This window comes from Microtus pennsylvanicus, chromosome 1, assembly GCF_037038515.1.
Source record: "Microtus pennsylvanicus isolate mMicPen1 chromosome 1, mMicPen1.hap1, whole genome shotgun sequence".
Classification (NCBI taxonomy): Eukaryota; Metazoa; Chordata; class Mammalia; order Rodentia; family Cricetidae; genus Microtus; species Microtus pennsylvanicus.
Window position 1 is genome coordinate 144344893 of NC_134579.1, and position 18571 is coordinate 144363463.

Below are 18571 nucleotides of genomic sequence, written 5' to 3' on the forward strand. Positions count from 1 at the left end.
CTTGCTGACCCAACTAACAAGAGTCCAGGCTTTGTTGGCTACTCGCCAAGTACTCTCCCATGAAAATGTTAATATTACCTTGCTCAAAAGTCTTCTCTGTTGCTCACTCACACTAAAGGACTTTTTAAAGTTGATTTTTACCTTGTTTATTTGAGACACAGTCTGGCTATGCAGACAGGCTGGCCTCAGATTCAGAGATCCACTTTTTGCCGTTTTGAGTGCTGGGATTAAAGGTGTGTACAACCATATCAGCATGATTATGCTATTTTTTTTTCTTTTGAGATTTTGGGCTATTTTTTGCTGGAAGAATTTGAGCCTCTGATTTTGTTTGCGAGGCTTTTTCTATTGTTTTTGCCTTTTTAAGTTTAGTAGCCTGTCATAGGAATGTTTTGCCTCCTGATGTGCTGGTTAGCAAAGTAGTAGAGGTAAGTCCTTCATGAAGGTCACTCTGAAAGAAAATTAGTTAGGCATCACATTCTCAACATTCTTACAGAGTAGTGCAGGTTTATGTCTGTTTTATGAAGTTCTAAAAATCAAATGACCTTTAATTAGAAGCAAGCAGATACAAAGCTTTGACTTCTGAGGTATACGCCTGTAGAAAGACATAGGGCCCTATATAGGGGCCTACTTACACACAGTAGACCTACTAGTTTGAATAGGAATTTAAAACTTTTGATCTTAGTTGACTTTTGTGTGGCCTGACTTGGCTTTGGCTCTCATGATTCAACTTAGTTGAGTTCTCTGTTAAATATTAAGGAAAATAGAGTTATGTTACTCAAGTGTTTTGAACTCATAGTATTGGTTGGGGTGTGTTTTGTCTTTCTATTTGAAGTGTATTTAAAGGACAGAGTAAATCAGATGCTCTCCTTTTTGTTCTCTGCTTTATTCCCCATCATGCCCCACTAACACACACCACCTACCAGTACACACTGGAGGTAAAGGTGTGCAAAATTACACCTGGCTTTATGTGGGTACTGTGTGGGGATCTGAATCAGGTACTAAGTGTTTTTATCCACTGAGCCATCTCCCCAGACTGAAGTGGTTTGCTTTTTGTTTTAAATGCAGTTGAGGAGTTTATAAGCCTATGTGTAGACAGATTTTACAGAACCCTTCCCCTCACAAAGTAGATACAGTGAGGAGCCACATCTTGTTCTGTAGTATGTGACTCTTTTCTGGACAGAAAAATGTCATCTGTTTAGCTGAGTGTGACCTATGACATCCTCCATAAAGACTGTAAAAGGGTTGTTGTGTCTGATGCGACATCTTGGCCTACATAAGTTTTTGTATATTTGTATTCCACATAATGCTTCTAAGAGTTATCAGCAGCAAGGACTTGTCAAGTTATAGGAGGCATTTCAAATCCTGGACAGGCTGTTGTATGGTAGGCTTTCTGGGGAGGCAGTAGAAATAGATTCAGACAGGGACAAAGTTGAGGTCTGAGAAGGAGGAAACAAAGTGGTAAGGAGGTACTAGGCCCTAAATCCTCCCTGAATGATAAAGACTGCAGAAAATCACATTAGCCATGCTCCCCATTTTCACTTAAGTTTAACATCACAGGTGCTGTGACTGGCTCTGCTCTTTGGGGTTGTGTGTCACAGGGCAGGGCATAAGGTCAGAGGGGAAGCTCTGGATTTGTTGGTAATGTGTAGTGGCTTGCGTACAGCTGAGAAAAGGTGTGCATGTTCTTGGTGATTTGGCCTGGGAGAGGAGGTATTCTGAAGGGCAGCCAGAATGCGTGAGGTCAAGGAGATTTCTTCCTGCAGGCTAGGTAGGTCAGCTGTTGCTGTTTCTGAAGAGTGGGCTGGGCCTGTTTTCCTTCTCAGTCTGGGGGCAGCAGTGATAAGACATGACTCACTGATTTTCAAAAAATTACAGGCCAAGCACTTTCTAAGGAATGGTGGCTGATAAGAAGCAACTAGTTACTATTCTGGTCTATTATCTGAAGGGAAATTGTGAAGCTAGCGTTATACAGAAAAGTCTGTTTACTAGATTCCTCATAGAAGCACAACTGTTTTCCTATGTTTGATTTTACAACATGACATATTTTACAGTTTAAAGTTGCTCTTGAAGTGTTGAAGGGTGAACAGGTGCTGTAGGAAACAGACAGGCTCATAAAATCTGCCTGCGGTAGAGGCAGAGCTTGTTGGTGTAAATCGGTGGTACTGGCTGGCCTCAAACTCATGATCCTGCTGTCTGTCTGCCTTAGCTTCCCTCCTTAACACCTGCAGCAGGTGTACCCTACCATGCCTGCCCTGAACAATGATTTTTCCACTTCCCTTCCCAGTCATATTGCTTCTAGGATTTTGGTTAGCCTCTCTCATGCTGGCTGGGAACAGGGTGGCCCCAGGTCTGAAGTAACTTCTAGGATTGTCTCTTCTCCACCAGCCCTGCCTGCCTTGTTGTGCCTTTCAGTGAGAGGCTGCAGATTGTGTTCTTCCAGTAGTCCTTCTTAGTTAATCTTGAGAAGAATCTTAGGAATCTTTTCAGATCAACCCATTTTCTTCAGATTTTGCTTCTTATTTTTCTGCCCTTTACCCTCGGCCCACTCCCTTGACAGAGAGCCACAGGGTCATTGATTTAAGTATGGGAAGGAAATTACAGCCTTGAGCACAGGCAGAAAGAATCTGGCTCCACTTCCTGTGAGCCACCACTAAATTACACAGCCCAGGCCTGACAAGGCTTTTCAAAGGAGTGTCCCACACTACTACTGTGTCAGTGATTCCATCGAAGGCAGTTGTTTATGCACAGCACTTGTTAAAAGCAGGTTGAACTTGACTTTGCATGGGAAGTGGGCTCCCATGAGGGCGAAAGAGCAGGGTAGAGATATAGGAAGCCCAGAGATGGCCTTCTTCATTCCTCCAGACCTTCCTACTGTGTCTGTGCAAGCACACTCAAGCCATGGCTCCTCTGAGAGTGAAGGCTGACACCCTAGTGTACCAGGGCCCTGGCTAAGCAGATATTTCCTTCCTCTGTCCCAGCCACTTATCTGGATATAGGCTTCCCAGGAGGATAAAGAGGAGAAAGAATTTGAGGGAATAATAGCAACTTGTTTGACTCATACGTTTAGGCAGAGTCTTGGGAATTAGACCACCAAAAACTGCGCATTCAGTGTCTTGTTTTAAATAACAAAATCACCCAGTACTCAGGAGACAGAGGCAGGTGGATCTCTGTGAGTTCGAGGCCATGCTGGTCTACAGAACAAGTTCCAGGACAGGCCCTGGAACTACAGAGAGTCCTGCCTCAAAAAAACGGGGGGAAAAAAAGCATAGAAACTGAGGGTTTGGGAGTTGTTTTAGGCAGGGTCCCCAGTAGCCCAGCCTGGCCTCTGAGGGGATTATCTAGTGAATATGTATGTATGTATTTTCCTCCTACTGCTGCCTCTGGGATTTAGGATTTTAGGTATATACCACTATGTCCAGACAGCTTATGAGGAGGTTGAGTCCAGGGTTTAACAAATACTAGCCAAGCACCCTGTCTATTGAACCACATCCTCAAACTCCCTTCCTCCCCCTTTCTTTCAGGCTCTGGCTATGCAGCCCAGGCCTCCCAAGTGCTAAGTGCACCACAGTGCTGATTTGGAACTCACAGAGATCTGCTTTCCACTGTCTCCAGAGTGCCAGAATTAAAGATGTGTACCACACAACTGGCAACTTTTTTTTAATACATGACCTCAGCATATAAAAGCAGACTAAGCTAGAGTTGCTCTCTTGAGGCTGATAGTCCTGGTATTATGTCACCTGTTGAGCCTACTTAGTAACCTGAAGAACTAACGGCATCCTTGGCTCTTCAGGGCATGGCTTCAGTATTTGCACCAGTGAGGTTAGTGTCGCCTCTTTGCCGTAATCCAGCATGGACTTGGTGGAAAAGAGTCAAGGATATGAAAAAGTGTCCTATTAGAGTCCCAGGTCTGCTTGCTAGCTGTGTGAACTTGGTTTGCATGTCTCCTTCTAGAAAACAGCATCTGAACAGTGTCCTGGCTCAGAGAAGGGCTTTGCACATTACAAAAGATGTTATTTAGTGAAAAGGTAGTAGTATGCCACACACCCCGCCGCCGTGTGTGTGTATGTATGTGTGTGCACACGCGTGTGCATAGCACATGCAGCGGAGCTAGCTCTTTCTATCATGTGGGTTCCAGAGTAGAACTCAGATTGCCAGGCCTAGGCTCAGCATATAGTAGGGGCTAGCTGGTTTTTGTAATATTTTTGCTAATAGTAAAACGTACTTTTTTCTCTGACAGTTCAAATTATTTGGGGCTGGGAATGTAGCTCAGAATGTATAGTGTGTGTCTAGAATACGAAAGGCTATTATTTGAGTCCTAACATCACTAAAAACACAATGGAATATACTTGTAAACGCCAGTGCTCAGGAGAGTCAGCTGTTTCATCCTCAGTTACATAGGCAGTTGGAGGCTACCAGGGTGTGAAACCTTGTCTTAAGGGAAAAAGAAAAATGAAATTCAGCTTATTTTAAACGCAGTTTTCTACAGAAGAATAAAGAGCAAAACCCCTAATTTAGCAGATTTTGAAATAAGATTAGCTTAGGGCACAGTTTGTACAGATTCCAGTCATTTGTTCAGCTCGTTTACAATAGTTGTGTGTTTCGTTTTGTTAACTCATGATGTTGTTTTTTTACTTCATTTTAAGCAAGACAGGAATATATATTATTTTGGGAACCATATAATGGCCAAGATGAGTATGTGTATTGGGTTTGGCTATATGAAGTTTATAAACATGTGACTCCAACTGTTTCCTGTTAAAGTTTGCTGGGTATAGAAGTTGACTCTGTTCTAGCCTGTGACATTGTCCTGTATCTTCTGCACTGTGCACAGTCTTCTTGCATATTCAGGAACATGAAGAATATTCATTTTCTTTTTGTCAGATAGGGTCTCACTCTGGAACTCAGGTTACCCTTGAACTTGCGATCCTTTTACCTTGGCTCCCAAATGCTGGAGTTAAGAATCTTTTCTCCTCCTCCTCCTCCTCCTCCTCCTCCTCCTCCTCCTCCTCCTCCTCCTCCTCCTCCTCCTCCTGCTGCTGCTGCTGCTGCTGGTTTGGTTTTTTTTGTGTGTGTGTGTGTGTGTGTGTTTTGGTTTGGTTTGGTTTTAGTATTTCTGAGACAGGGTTTCTCTGTATAGACCGAGCTAGTCTTGACCACATCTTGCATTTTGAACTCACAGACATCGTCTTGCTGTTGCCTCCCAAGTGCTAAGAAATTTTCAAACAAAAAACTTTGCAAGAGTATGTGGGGTTTTGTTATTGTTTTGCTTTGTTTTTGTTAATACATGTTTGCTTGTTTTTAGAAACAGTGCTGGTATCCTATGCCTTCATGGGGCAAGGAACAGATCCAAAGCATTTCTCCTGCTCGGTTCAAGTACTTCATCCATAGTATTCTCTTTGTATTAAAGCACTGTAGACCCCAGCTAAAGCACAGATATAGCATTTTATTTAGAAATGGCAACCACAGTGATTTCCAAGCTTCATTGCATATTAGAGTCACTTTTAGAGATGTATTTTTTTTAAATATTTATTTATTTATTTATTTATTATGTATACAGCATTCCTTCCATGTATGCGTGCAGGCCAGAAGAGGGCACCAGACCCCATTACAGATGGTTGTGAGCCACCATATGGTTACTGGGAATTGAACTCAGGACCTTTGGAAGAGCAGGCAATGCTCTTACCCTCTGAGCCATCTCTCCAGCCCCCTTAGAGATGTATTTTTAATGATGCTGAACAAATCTATGAGGAATCACAGTTTTTCTTATTGTGTATGTGTGTATGAGATAGAGACCAAAGGGGAATGGGAGCTGTGCAAGTACCATGGTGCTCATGTGGAGGTCAGACAAAAACTTTTTTGATTATGAAAGTTAGACTTTAATGGCTAAACCCTCTCTCCAGCCCACGAGAACAAGTTTTGGCAGCCATTTCTCTCACTTGCTAAGGCAGGATCTCTTTTGTTTGCTTCCATGCTGTATATTCCAGGCTACCTGGCCACTGAACTTCTGCATGATTCTAATATCCATGTCCCATCCCACCATAGGATTGCAGATTCACACCATCTTGTATTCATCTTTACCCTTATTTTTTACTTATTTGAGAATTTCTAACAATGAGTATACTGTATTTGCATCATTTCTGCTCCCCTCCCTCCCATTTCCAGCTCCTCCATATCACCACTTGAATTTATGACCTCTTCTAAAATTATTTCTGGGTACACACACACACACACACACACACACACACACACACACACACACACGAATATAAGTGTTTTAAAGCAAATGGTGAGGGCTGACAGGATGTGGCTAAAGGTGCTTGCCACCAAGCTTGATGACCTGACTTCGATGCCTGAAGTCCACATGATAGGAGGGAACTCCCACAAGTTGTCTTCTCAATGACACATATGCATCATAATATACATGCCCCCCAACCAGGAAAAATGTAATACAAAATAATTTTATAGGTTTTATTTTCTATTTCACAATCTGAGTAAAATCGATCTTAAGGTAAGGATAAGGCTCACTTGTTTCATTTTTTTTTAATTTGGTAAGGATATCCAAATGCACTGTGTCGATGGCTAAATAGGCTGTGTTATGTGTGGCTTATTGAAATGCTTTTAAGTTTGGACTTGCTTAGGTTTTATGTTGCCTTTTGTGTGTAATGCTTGTACAGTGTATTCTAAATACTGGTCTTTGTTTTCCTTGCCATAAGTCTGAGAATATGGAAATAAACTCTTTTGATCTTTGCACGTGTGTCCATAGATACCCAGACACATACTGCTCAGTACTTTGTGTCATTCTCCCAGCTCCACTTTCTTAGGAGCAGCATTCTCCCAAGTGGATAGATGATAGTGTATCCTTCAGCTTCTGGGACTATTGTAATAGTTATAGGACACTGTCTAAGCGTTACTAGAATTCGAAATTCCTTAGAGTCAACCTTAGGGAAAAGAGTGCCTCTTGTTCCTAAGGACTCCTCTACAACTGCCCAAGGAGTGACTAACCTAGATGTCTTGGATTCTCAAATTATGCCTTTCAGTGCAGGGATAGCTTCAGTCAGTGAGCCAGACTGATCTGCAGCCTTCTGGGTCCTGGGATTAAAGTTGTATGCCGCTGTGTTTTCTTATACAACCAGCAGACCAGCTTCCTGGTAGTTCAAACATGTGTCTGATAATTTTGCTAACTTTTACCTTCAGTAACTGAGCACAGTGAACACATCTGACTCCATGTCTTCCAAGATCACAATGTCCACCCAGGAATCCAATTTCCTCACCTCCTACCCTTGATTTTCTTTCCCAGTCCATATTTCTGTGAACCAGCATTATCCTAGGAAGTCTGTCTGTCTCTCTCTCTGTTGTCGTTTGTCTTCTTGTCCTGGAATTTGCTCCTTAGACCAGGTTGGCCTCAAACTCAGAGATCCACCTGTCTTTGCCTCCCAAGTGCTGAGATTAAAGGTGTGCCCTGCCACTGTCCAGTACCTGTCTGTCTTTTTTTTAAGACCTTTTTTCTGTGTATAAGTATTTTGATGAGTATTTTGGCCTACACACACACACACACACACACCACACACATCATGGGCATGATATACCTGCAGAAGTCAGAAGAGTTCATCAGATTCCCTAGAACTGGAGTTAGGGGTGGTTGTGAGCCACCATGTGGATGCTAGGAACCCAACTCAGGTCCTCTGCAAGAGCAACAAGCACTCTAAATCACCGAGACAATCTCTTCAACATCCCTGCCCCCCTACTTAAAAAGCAGAACAAACATCTTTATTAGGGCAAATGGGGAAAATAAACTCCTGAGAGTGAAAAGAGCTCTGAGGGAGAAATACTCTCTTTCTGGTTTTTGAGACAGGATGTAGCAGAATTGGCCCCAATATGTAGCCCAAGATGACCTTGAACTCTTGACCCTTCTGTGTCCACTGTACAAGAGCTGGCATGTGCCTCCACATCCGGCTCAGCAAATCCCTGTTATGACACCAATTCTGAGAAAACAGGAATAAATATAAACTCTGTTCTTTTTCCCACTATACAATTTTAACATCAGAAATGTAGATCACCCCCATCCCCACCTACCCATCAAGCAAGCAGTCTGTTCCGCAGCAGACACCAGCAGGTCTTTCAGATTAGATGCAGCCCCGATACTGTATACCCAGGGATAATGTCACGTCTCAGGTTTAGGGCTTAGTCAATTAAGAGTCTTCCTTGCTTCCCATGAAAGTCCTAGTGTTTTATGTTACTCATACTCTGTACACCAGTCTTCCCATGGCCCTTTGGTTTTGGTTAATTTTACTAGAGTGGTCCACAAAGCAGCACACTATTGATGTTATAAAGGATGAGATGGAGAGGGCAGGGTAAGTTGGAAGGGATATTATAGAGTGGCCATGCATCTAACCTCCTTAAACTTCGATGTTGTCAGTTGTATGAAGCTGGCTGAGCCCTCTCTTTTGGTTTTATGGAGCTTCTGAAGATAGGCGTGATTAATTAGATTATTGACTGTGTTCAGCTCTGTAGAGGCTGGAAATACAGATCCCAGTCTAATCCTGCCCTGGTTTTCCCTGTGAACTGCTTCCCTTCTAAAGTCATCATCATGCAAAATAACATTTGTTTCTGTGAAGATTTTAAAGGTTTTAGTAATAAGCCAGAAGACAGGAACAAAATCAGATACATACTTTACAACATAACAGGCAGGTAACCCAGAGAGATCCTGTAAATCAGGAAGAGCAGTTCCTCAGGTTCTGATTTGTCTTTGTTTATTTTCGTCTTATACTTTCATGAGATAGGCTGGCTAGAATTCTGAAGCTGCCTGGTTGCAGCTGCTGAGGATAAAGTTTAAGGAAGTACTTTTGCTGAAACAGCTCCCTTCATTGATCATGGGAATCTGATTCTGTCCTCTGAATAATTTGGCTTAGAAATGTTGTTGCTTTAGGACCAGTTTGTAGAGTTTGGCTACCCTCAAAACTTGAGAATTGTGTTAAGGGTGGTAAAAAGACATGTTGTACTGAATGTGGACTGGTAAGAACATCATCGTAGTTCTGTCCCCAACCCTGGAATTCAGGGTACTTTCACCAGGACTCAGGAAAACGAGTGTAGAGGGGCTGTTGGCAAATACACAGAGCAGAATCTTAGCAGAAAGTTAATCTAACAGAAAATTAGAATCATTCATGACTACTTTTTGAAAATCTAACTTTAGGCCAGAGTATTTTCAAAACAGACATGAGTTTCCAGTTTTTGATCGAATACTTGGCGATTCCTGATGCTTTGCGGGCTTCCTAAACTTTCTGGAGTCTGCTGTAGCATGGCTAAGAGTATACGTGCCCAACGTCCATGACTAGAGAGGTAACACTTAATTCAGTCTTTCTTAAAATATAGAGGACATATTTTAGCGGTGCGTGCATGTGTATGTGTGTGTGCTGTATTATGTATGTATGTATATAGTTAGATTCCCTAGCTGTAAGAACCTTTCCCTTCCACAGCCTGTATTGCTTTCTTTGCAAACCTATGGTTTTCCACACAACACACCCAGATACTTTTAGTTCAGCTCTTACTGGGCTGAAAGGTAGAATTATAATTGCCATGTTCAAGTACAGTTTTCTTCTAAAAAGAGTTTGGGTGGCAATATTACCAACAGAATATGGTACTGACGATAAGGCTCAGTTGCTTGCTTACCTAGTATACATGAAGCCCTTGATTAGCACCCCATCCATTGTCCGAGGTGGTATATGCTTGTAATCCCAGTAACTCTATAGAGTGACTTAAGGTCATCCTCAGCTACATTGTCAGTTTGAAGCTAATTTGAGACCCTGTCTCAAAAAAATAAAATAACAAAAATAAATACAATAACATCAAAGGAGGAAAGGCATCGTTTAAATTTTTTTATTTTAGTTTTTCCCCCAAAATAAAAAATTTTTATTTTATGTATGAGTGTTTTGCCTCTGTGTGTGTGTGTGTGTGTGTGCGCGCGCGCGTATCATGTGCATACATGCCTGGTGACTGTAGAAGTCAGAAGAGAAAATTGGATACTCTAGGACTGGGGTTACAGATGGTTGTGAGCAGCCTTGTGAGTGCAGAGAACTGAACACAGGCGCTCTGCATGAGCAGCAAGTGCTTTCAACTGCTGAGCCTCACTGCATTTATTTACTACAGCACACTGATGTTGCATTGTAGATAAGTGCTGGATTGGGCTGATAGATTGTCTCTCAGTTCTGAAGAGTGTCATAAAAATGATTTTCTCTGACTGCAGGAAACGGGGAAGGTAGTGTAACGGGGGTCACCCAGTGGGGCCTTTCTTTGCGCCATCCTGGGGGCTGTCAGCATGTTGATTTTGACCAGTCATTTAATAATGCATTCGTGGTAAGCAGGTGAGTAGAATTAAAGGTATTATTCCCTTATAATTCTGATTCCCAGAAACAAGGTCATCTTGGTATCTGTCAATTCCCAAAGATTATCACATCTTCTTAGGTCAGATACTTTTCTCCATGCCTTCACTCTTTCTGTCGGTCTACCTATCAAGGTTTTTTGGGACAGTGTTTCTCTATGTAACAGCCTTGGCTGTCTTGGAACTTGCTCTGTAGACCAGGCTGGCCTCGTACTCACAGAGTTCCGCCTGCCTCTGCCTCCTGAGTGCTAGGATTAAAAGCATGCGCCACCACTGCCCAGTGCCGCTATCTTTTAAGTCAGTAGATTTGAAGTTTTGCATGTTCATCTAGATTTCACATGTGAGTAGACTGCATGGATAAGGACTTTGAACTGTACTTCTGTCTCTTCATCTGTAGTTTTTCTCTATTCCAAAGGAAAGGCAAAAACTTGTTTGCATGAGCATAGGTGGGAGATTATTTACTGGAACATGTCCTGCTCTACCGAAGAAAATGATTACATCTATCCCACCAATCAATAATTGCTAATAGTTTCTTAGAGAAGGATGGTATAAGCCCCTTCTGATTTTCTTTTAATTTTTATTTCATGTGTATTGGTGTTTTACCTGCATGTATGTCTGTGTACCATGTGTATGTGTGCCTGGTTTCCTTGGAGACCAGAGGAAAGCATCAGATTCCCTGAAACTGGAGCTATAGACCATTTTTAGTTGCTGAATAGGTTCTACGAATAGAACCCCAGTCCTCTAGAAGAATAGCAGGTGCTTTTAATCATAGTCATCTCTCCAGCCCGGAGCTGCCTGAACTTGCTTTGTAGCCCAGCCTGGGTCTTTTTTTTTTTAATCATAAACTGATTGGCCCATTAGCTCAGGCTTCTTATTAACTTTTTTTTAATATTTATTGAGCTCTACATTTTTCTCTGCTCCCCCTTCCTGCCTCTCCCCTCCCTCCTTCAATCCTCCCCCAAGGTCCCCATGTTCCCAATTTACCCAGGAGATCTTGTCGTTTTATACTTTCTACTTCCCATGTAGATTAGATCTATGTAAGTCTCTCTTAATGTCTGTATTGTTGTCTAAGTTCTCTGGGATTGTGGTTTGTAAGCTGGCTTTCTTTGCTTTATGTTTAAAAACCACCTATGAGTGAGTACATGTGATTAATTGTCTTTCTGTGTCTGGGTTACCTCACTCAAAATAATGTTTTCTAGCTCCATCCATTTTCCTGCAAAATTCAAGCTGTCATTTTTTTTTCTGCTGTGTAGTACTCCATTGTGTAAATGTACCACATTTTTCTTATCCATTCTTCAATCGAGGGGCATTTAGGCTGCTTCCAGGTTCTGGCTATGACAAACAAAGCTGCTATGAACATAATTGAGCACATGTCCTTGTGGCACAATTGAGCATCCTTTGGATATATGCCCAAAAGTAGTATTATTGGGTCTTGAGGAAGGTTGTTTCCTAATTTTCTGAGAAATGGCCACACTGACATCCAAAGGGGTTGTACCAGTTTGCATTCCCACCAGCAATGCAGAAGTGTTCCCTTTTCCCCACAACCTCTCAAGCATAAGTTGTCACCAGTGTTTTTGATTTTGGCCATTCTTACAGGTGTAAGATGGAATCTCAGAGTTGTTTTGATTTGCATTTCTCTGATTACTAAGGATGTTGAACATTTCCTTAAGTGTCTTTCAGCCATTTTAGATTCCTCTGTGGAGAGTCTCTGTTTAGGTCTGTACTCCATTTTTTTTTTTTTACTGGATTATGTGATTGATCTTTTGGTGGCCAATTTCTTGAGTTCTTTGTATATTTTGGAGATCAGACCTCTGTCTGATGTGGGGTTAGTGAAGTCTTTTCCCATTCTGTAGGCTGTCGTTTTGTCTTGTTGACTGTGTATCTTTGCTTTACAGAAGCCTTTCAGTTTCAGGAGGAGGTCCCAATTATTAATTGTTTCTCTCAGTGTCTGTGCTGCTGGGGTTATATTTAGGAAGCAGTTCCCTGTGCTAATGCGTTCAAGTGTACTTCCCACTTTCTCCTCTTCTATAAGGTTCAGTGTGGCTGGCTTTATGTTGAGGTCTTTGATCCATTTGGACTTGAGTTTTGTGCATGGTGATAGATATGGGTCTATTTTCATTCTTCTACATGTTGATATCCAGTTATGCCGGCATCACTTGTTAAATATGCTTTCTTTTTTCCATTTGATATTTTTTTTGCCTCTTTATCAAAGATCAGGTGTTGGAAGATGTGTGGATTGATATCCGTGTCTTCTATTCAATTCCATTGGTCCTCCTGTCTGTTCTTACGCCAATACCCCAGCCTGGGTCTTGAACACCAGTTCTGACCTCTTCCTCCTGAGGACTGAGGTTACTGCTACTCTGTTGTTGTTTTAATGGTGTTAAGGATTGAACCCATGGTCTCTCATACTATGCAAATATTCTAGCACTGAGCTACAGCCCCAATGTGTTTTGCTTTGTTTGTTTTTTATCTTTTGGAGGCAGGGTCTGAGTTGTCCAAGCAAGTCTTAAACTTGTGTTTTTGCTTACTCTCCCGAGTGTTGGAGTTCTAGATGTGCACTGTGACACCTGGTTTGTGCTCCCTGCTTTATTTTCTTATAAGGGACAGGGAATGTGCTTATCTGCTCTTGCTTGTTTCTCTGAAGCTGAGTAACAGACATTTTACTGGCTGACGGTGATTGACACCTGAAACGCACCCAGAAACTGAGATTGAAGAGGGGGTTAGGAGGTGCCTTTCTGTTGTGATGCTTACATGGCTCCATTCTTTTCCCAGCTGGGATGAAGGAAAATAACAGTACCAAGTGCTGTGCTGTTCAAGAGTAGTGGCCCACGGAACTTTTTTCCTAGCTATAATTGGTGGCATTTGGGGGTTGTTGTATAGTCTCATATTTAGACACTGTAGTTTTAATTATGGATAGAGGTAAGAATTCTATGTCATTTGGGTCATTCTAGACTAGAGCTCAGGAGTATGTGTTACTGTGAGTGGTGTTTGTCAGAGAATACACCTTCAGGCACAGCCCCTGACCTGTAGTGTGGTTCATGTCCTGTTGGATCACAGTAGCATTTCTGGTGCTGTTTTGGGAATGGTGCAGATTCTTATTCTGGGTATTGGATAAAAAGTTCCTTCCCCTTCTAGAAGAGTTGCTCTAGTTTAGAGTCGGTGCTACATGTTCCACAGACAATTCTAGACACCTGGTGACAAGGTTTGCAGAGCACACGTGTTTGCATGGTTTTTACTACAGCACACAATTGTGATAAAAAGTTGAAAGTAGCCGGGCGATGGTGGCGCACGCCTTTAATCCCAGCACTCGGGAGGCAGAGGCAGGCGGATCTCTGTGAGTTCGAGACCAGCCTGGTCTACACAGTGAGTTCCAGGACAGGCTCCAAAGCCACAGAGAAACCCTGTCTCGAAAAACCAAAAAAAAAAAAAAAAAAAAGTTGAAAGTACTGAAGTATCCTCCTCTCCACCTTGACTCCTAGCACTAAATGTTAAGCTTTTAGGCTCTGTGTTTTGTTGGTTTTCCTAGTATCAGTATTTCCACAGAATTCAGTAATCCAAGGTTTTACTATTTTTTAACCTCTTAATAGATTTTTTTCTGTTGATTTGTTTTTATGTTTTTTTGAGACAAGTTATATGACTAAGGGTGGCCAGGAACCTACAGCAGCTTGGGTTCATTTTACTTATTTTTTTTTTAGAGTTAGTTTATGTGTATGAATGTTCACCATATGAATGCTAGGGAGTTACTGATGGTTGTAAGCCACCATGTGGGCACTGAGAATCTAACTCAGGTACTCTGCAAAAGCAAAAGGTAGTTTTAACCACAGAGTCATCTCTCCAGCCCCGGGGTTAGTTTTTTTTGTTTGTTTGTTTGTTTGTTTGTTTTTTTGAGACCGGGTTTCTCTGTAGCTTTGGTGCCTGTCCTGGAACTAGCTCTTGTAGACCAGGCTGGCCTCGAACTCACAGAGATCCGCCTGCCTCTGCCTCCCGAGTGCTGGGATTAAAGGCTTGTGCGCCACCACCGCCCGGCACCCCGGGGTTAGTTTTAAAGATGTGTTTTTCCTGTTTTCACTCTCCACTTCTGAAAGGACTAGTACTGGAAAATCACTGGGATGCATATTTTCTTACTTAGTTTCTCATTAAGAATTGTTTTTCAGCCAGGTTTGGTGGTGCACGCTTTTAATCCCAGCACTCTGAGACAGAGGCAAGTAGATCTCTGTGAGTTCGAGGCCAGCTTGGTATACAAAGGGAGTAGAGCAACCTTGTCTCTTAAAGGAAAAAATAGTTGTTTCTCACCAGATGTAAGTTTGAGGACATTGAACATTGTGAAGTCTTGGACACGCCTTCCTTGTTCTCTCTTCTCTTTTTATGGTCTTTTGATCCCTAAGTTTAGTGGCTCTAATTTTTTTTAGCTACCTCTTTGAAAAGTTGAACGTGTATGTGGGCAGGCACTTAAAGTTATTTCCTCTAAACTAAGTGTTTGAGACATCCTTAGATTTATAACCAGCTTTGTTTACTGTGTAATTCAGTCCAATTGAGGAACTAGTAAAACCGCATTATTCAGACATCAAAGCTGAGAGTGCAGTTACACCAAGGAACTTATTAGGTTCCTAACAAGTAGAAGTTATCAGGTGTTCGAAAATTAACTACTTCCATGCCACGTGATTTTTAAGTTTTGGTAACGTTTTTGGCTGTGAATATAATTTGGAGTTTAAATTATAAGTTATATTTAGACATGGTGGCACATACCTGCCTGAAATCCTAATGTGCCCAGAAGGCTGAGCAGGAGTTAGAGTTCAAGGCCCGCCTCAGTTACTGAGTCCCTGTTTCAAAACAGCAGCAAAACTGCATACATATTAGTAGCTATCCTCTTCAGAGTTGACTGTTCTATACATTTCAGCTTTCTGCAGCTAAGACCATCCTGCCATTTAAAAATTATAACTAAGCAAAGATTGAACAGGTGATGCATTTTTGCTTCAAATTTGAGCCAGTGTTTTTGTTTATTGTTGTTCCCTGGGGTTTCTGGAAAGGGACCCACTGTACAGAGAGCTGAGTCACAGATTGCCAGTTCCATGCAGTTGTCACTCCAAGGAGGATGCTGTTACTAAGTACGTTTCAAGATAGGTAAGTTTGAGACCTGTGACCCCAGTGAAAAGGTCATTCGACCCCTCCCCGCAAAGGGTCATGACCAACAGGTTAAGAACCACTGGTCAAGAGAGATAGCTCAACAGTTAAGAATATTTGTTGCTCTCGCAGAGAACCTGAGTTTTTTTTCTCCTCAGCACCCGCATGGTGGCTCACAAACATCCATAACTCCATTTCTGGGGGAATCCAACACCCTCTTCTGACCTCCATGGGCGTCAGGTATGCACAAGTTGTACATACATGCATGTAGACAAAACACTTATACTCATAAAATAAAAATCTTTATAATGTTTAAAGATATTTCTTGACATTTCTGTGAGGCACACAAAAGCATGAAGTTTATAGCAATGCCAGCTTCCTACTAGATGTAAATGAGATTCAAAAAAAAATTGGTCTGTTTGCTCTCAGGAGACTGTTTGCTTGGCTACAGACTTGGCAGTCACACAGTCACACCTTAGTGTGCAAGTAAATGTCCATGCCACAGAATAGTAGGTGTCAAAGGCCTATGTGTACAGAGGTAGCCAAGGGCAGTTCATTTTATTTACTTCAGCTGAAAGGTTACTGAAGACTTTGTGATACCATAACAGCTTGCTAATGACTGAAATTGTGAACATTTTGGGTCCCTTATAGTGAGTGCCTCTCCTCAGCCCCACACTTGCCACCTCCTGTCCTGGCCAGTGAAAGACTGCATTAGCCACATGAGGGTGGTGCACGCCTTCAATCCCAGACTCGGGAGGCAGAGGCAGGTAGATCTCTTGAGTTTAAGGGCAGCCTGGTCTACAGAGTTCCAGGACAACCACAGGGGAGAGGGGAGAGGCTAGTCTAGAAGGCTAGTTTTCAAGAGCCTTGCATATCCTTTATAATCACTGTAGTACTCATTCCTCTATAAGAATTGCAGATGGAGAACACAGCAGCGAACTTGAAAACTATAAGGCTTTTTATGAGAGGAACCCATGCATATTTACACTCTTGAGAATTTGTCATTGATAACAGTAAGAACAACACAAAAGAATTTCATGTTATTGCTGTGATGAAACACCGTGACCAAAAGCAACTAGTGGAGGAAAGGGTTTATTTTACTCACACCATTCCATTTAGCAGTTGATTATCAAAAGCAGTGAGGGCAGTAATTCACTGGGCAGGAAGCTGATGCAGAGGCCTTGGAGAAGTGCTGTTACTGGCTTGTTCATCATGGCTTGTTCAACTGCTTTATTAAAAAAGTTCAGAACCACCAGCCCAGGAATGCCACCACCGACAATGAGCTGGGCCCTCCCCCATCAATCACTAATTTAAAAAAGGACTTACAGCCAAATCTTATGGAGACATTTTTTTCAATTGAAGTTTCCTCTTTTTGGATAACTCTTAACTTGTGTCAAGTTGACCTAAAACTAAGCCAGCACACATACTTTAATCCAGATTTATCTATTAACATTTTGTCTGCAGTGGTTTTGTTTTGAAAGGTTCTCATATGACCCATGTTGGTCTGAAACTGGCTTTGCCTATGACCTTGCATAGCCAGATCTTCTGCCTGCACCCCTCAAGTGTTAGGATTTCAGTCAGGCACTACTACTTCCAGTTTATATGGGGTGAGGATCAAGCCCAGGGTTTCTTTCATGCTAGGCAAGCATGAAAGTCACAGCCCTAGTCCCTCCTTGGCATTCTTACTCTTTCACAAAGAGATTTTTTTTCCTGAACATTTACATTCATTTTGGCTCTTCCCCCTCAAAAATACTTTAAAAGTAGGGATACTTTATCTTAGTATAGCCGTCCACTTCATAAACACTTGTATTGATTTTTTTTCTGATTTATCTTTTCTACTCAAGTGTTCTATCACTGATCTACATCCCTCACCCCAATTAATTTTAATGTGTAAAAGACATGTAACAAAAAATTAGCCAATTTTAGTACATAGTTTATAAGTGTTAAAACTGTTAATAATATTTTACCACTACCACCGCCCATCCCTGTGACTTCATTCTTTGTGTGAATGCAGGGTCCCTGTTCACTCCTTCTCTCAGCCATGGCAACCAGCATTGTACCTCCTTGTTCTGACAACTCTTAAAATAGAAGCAATCTACTGTTATAAATTGTCTTCAGAATTGAATGTATGTGCACGTACAGATGTGTTTGTGTGCATGCATGCAACAATATGTGTGTACAGTTAAAGTATCTGCTTAATGGGGTTACATCTCCTTTGATAGGCTTGGTAGCTATATCTCATCTCTGCACTACCCACCATTGCTCATGGGAGTCTTTTGCCCTAGGTTTTCTCCTACATTTTGTAGTTTTAGGTTTTTGATCCATTTAGAGTTTTTGTTTGTTTGCTTGGTTGGTGGTGTTTTTTGTTTGTTTGTTTGTTTGTTTGTTTTTTGAGTCTTCTGTGTAGTCTTGAATACCCTAAAATTCACTATGTGTACCAAGCTGACCTTGGATTCAGAGAGATTTGTATGCCTCTAAATGCTTAAGGGATTAAAAGTGTGCTCCACCACACACTACTAGAGTTGGGGTTTTTGTTGATGTTATTGTTGTTTAATTGAAGTGCCTATCACATGCTAGATAAACATTCTTACATCTGAGTCACATCCCCAGCTCTAATGTTAGTTTCTGTATATGATATGTAGATAAAGACCTACCTCTGTCCTTTCCTGTGTGAAGATCCACTTTCCTCAGCACCAGCTTTCAAAGTCTATCCTTTCTCCCAATGAATGGTCTCAACAGCCTTGTCAAAAGTCGTTTAGCCAGCTAGGCATGGTGGCAGAAACAGATGGATCTCTGTGAGTTTAAGTCCAGCCTGATTTACATAGTGAATTTCAGGGCTACATAAGTGGGACCCTGTCTCAAACCATTACCCCCTCCCTTCCAAAAAAAGTCATTTGGTGATATATATATATAATGATTTAGCTATGAGTTTTCTGTTTCTTTTTCATTGGATCTATGTCTTTATGTCACTGCAGGACTGTTTTGATTGTTGTAGCTTTGTAGTAAATTTTGAAAGCAATATTGTGAGTCTTCCAGGAAGCTTTGCTCTTTCCTTCCTCCATTCTCATCTATCTTTCC

At 41.7% G+C, this 18571-nt stretch overlaps 1 protein-coding gene across 1 annotated transcript in view; it reads left to right on the forward strand.

Moving 5' to 3' along the window:
* Positions 1–18571, forward strand: part of Arhgap35 (Rho GTPase activating protein 35) — a 114978-nt gene that overhangs the window by 30103 nt on the left and 66304 nt on the right. The gene's annotated exons all lie outside the window — the stretch shown is intronic.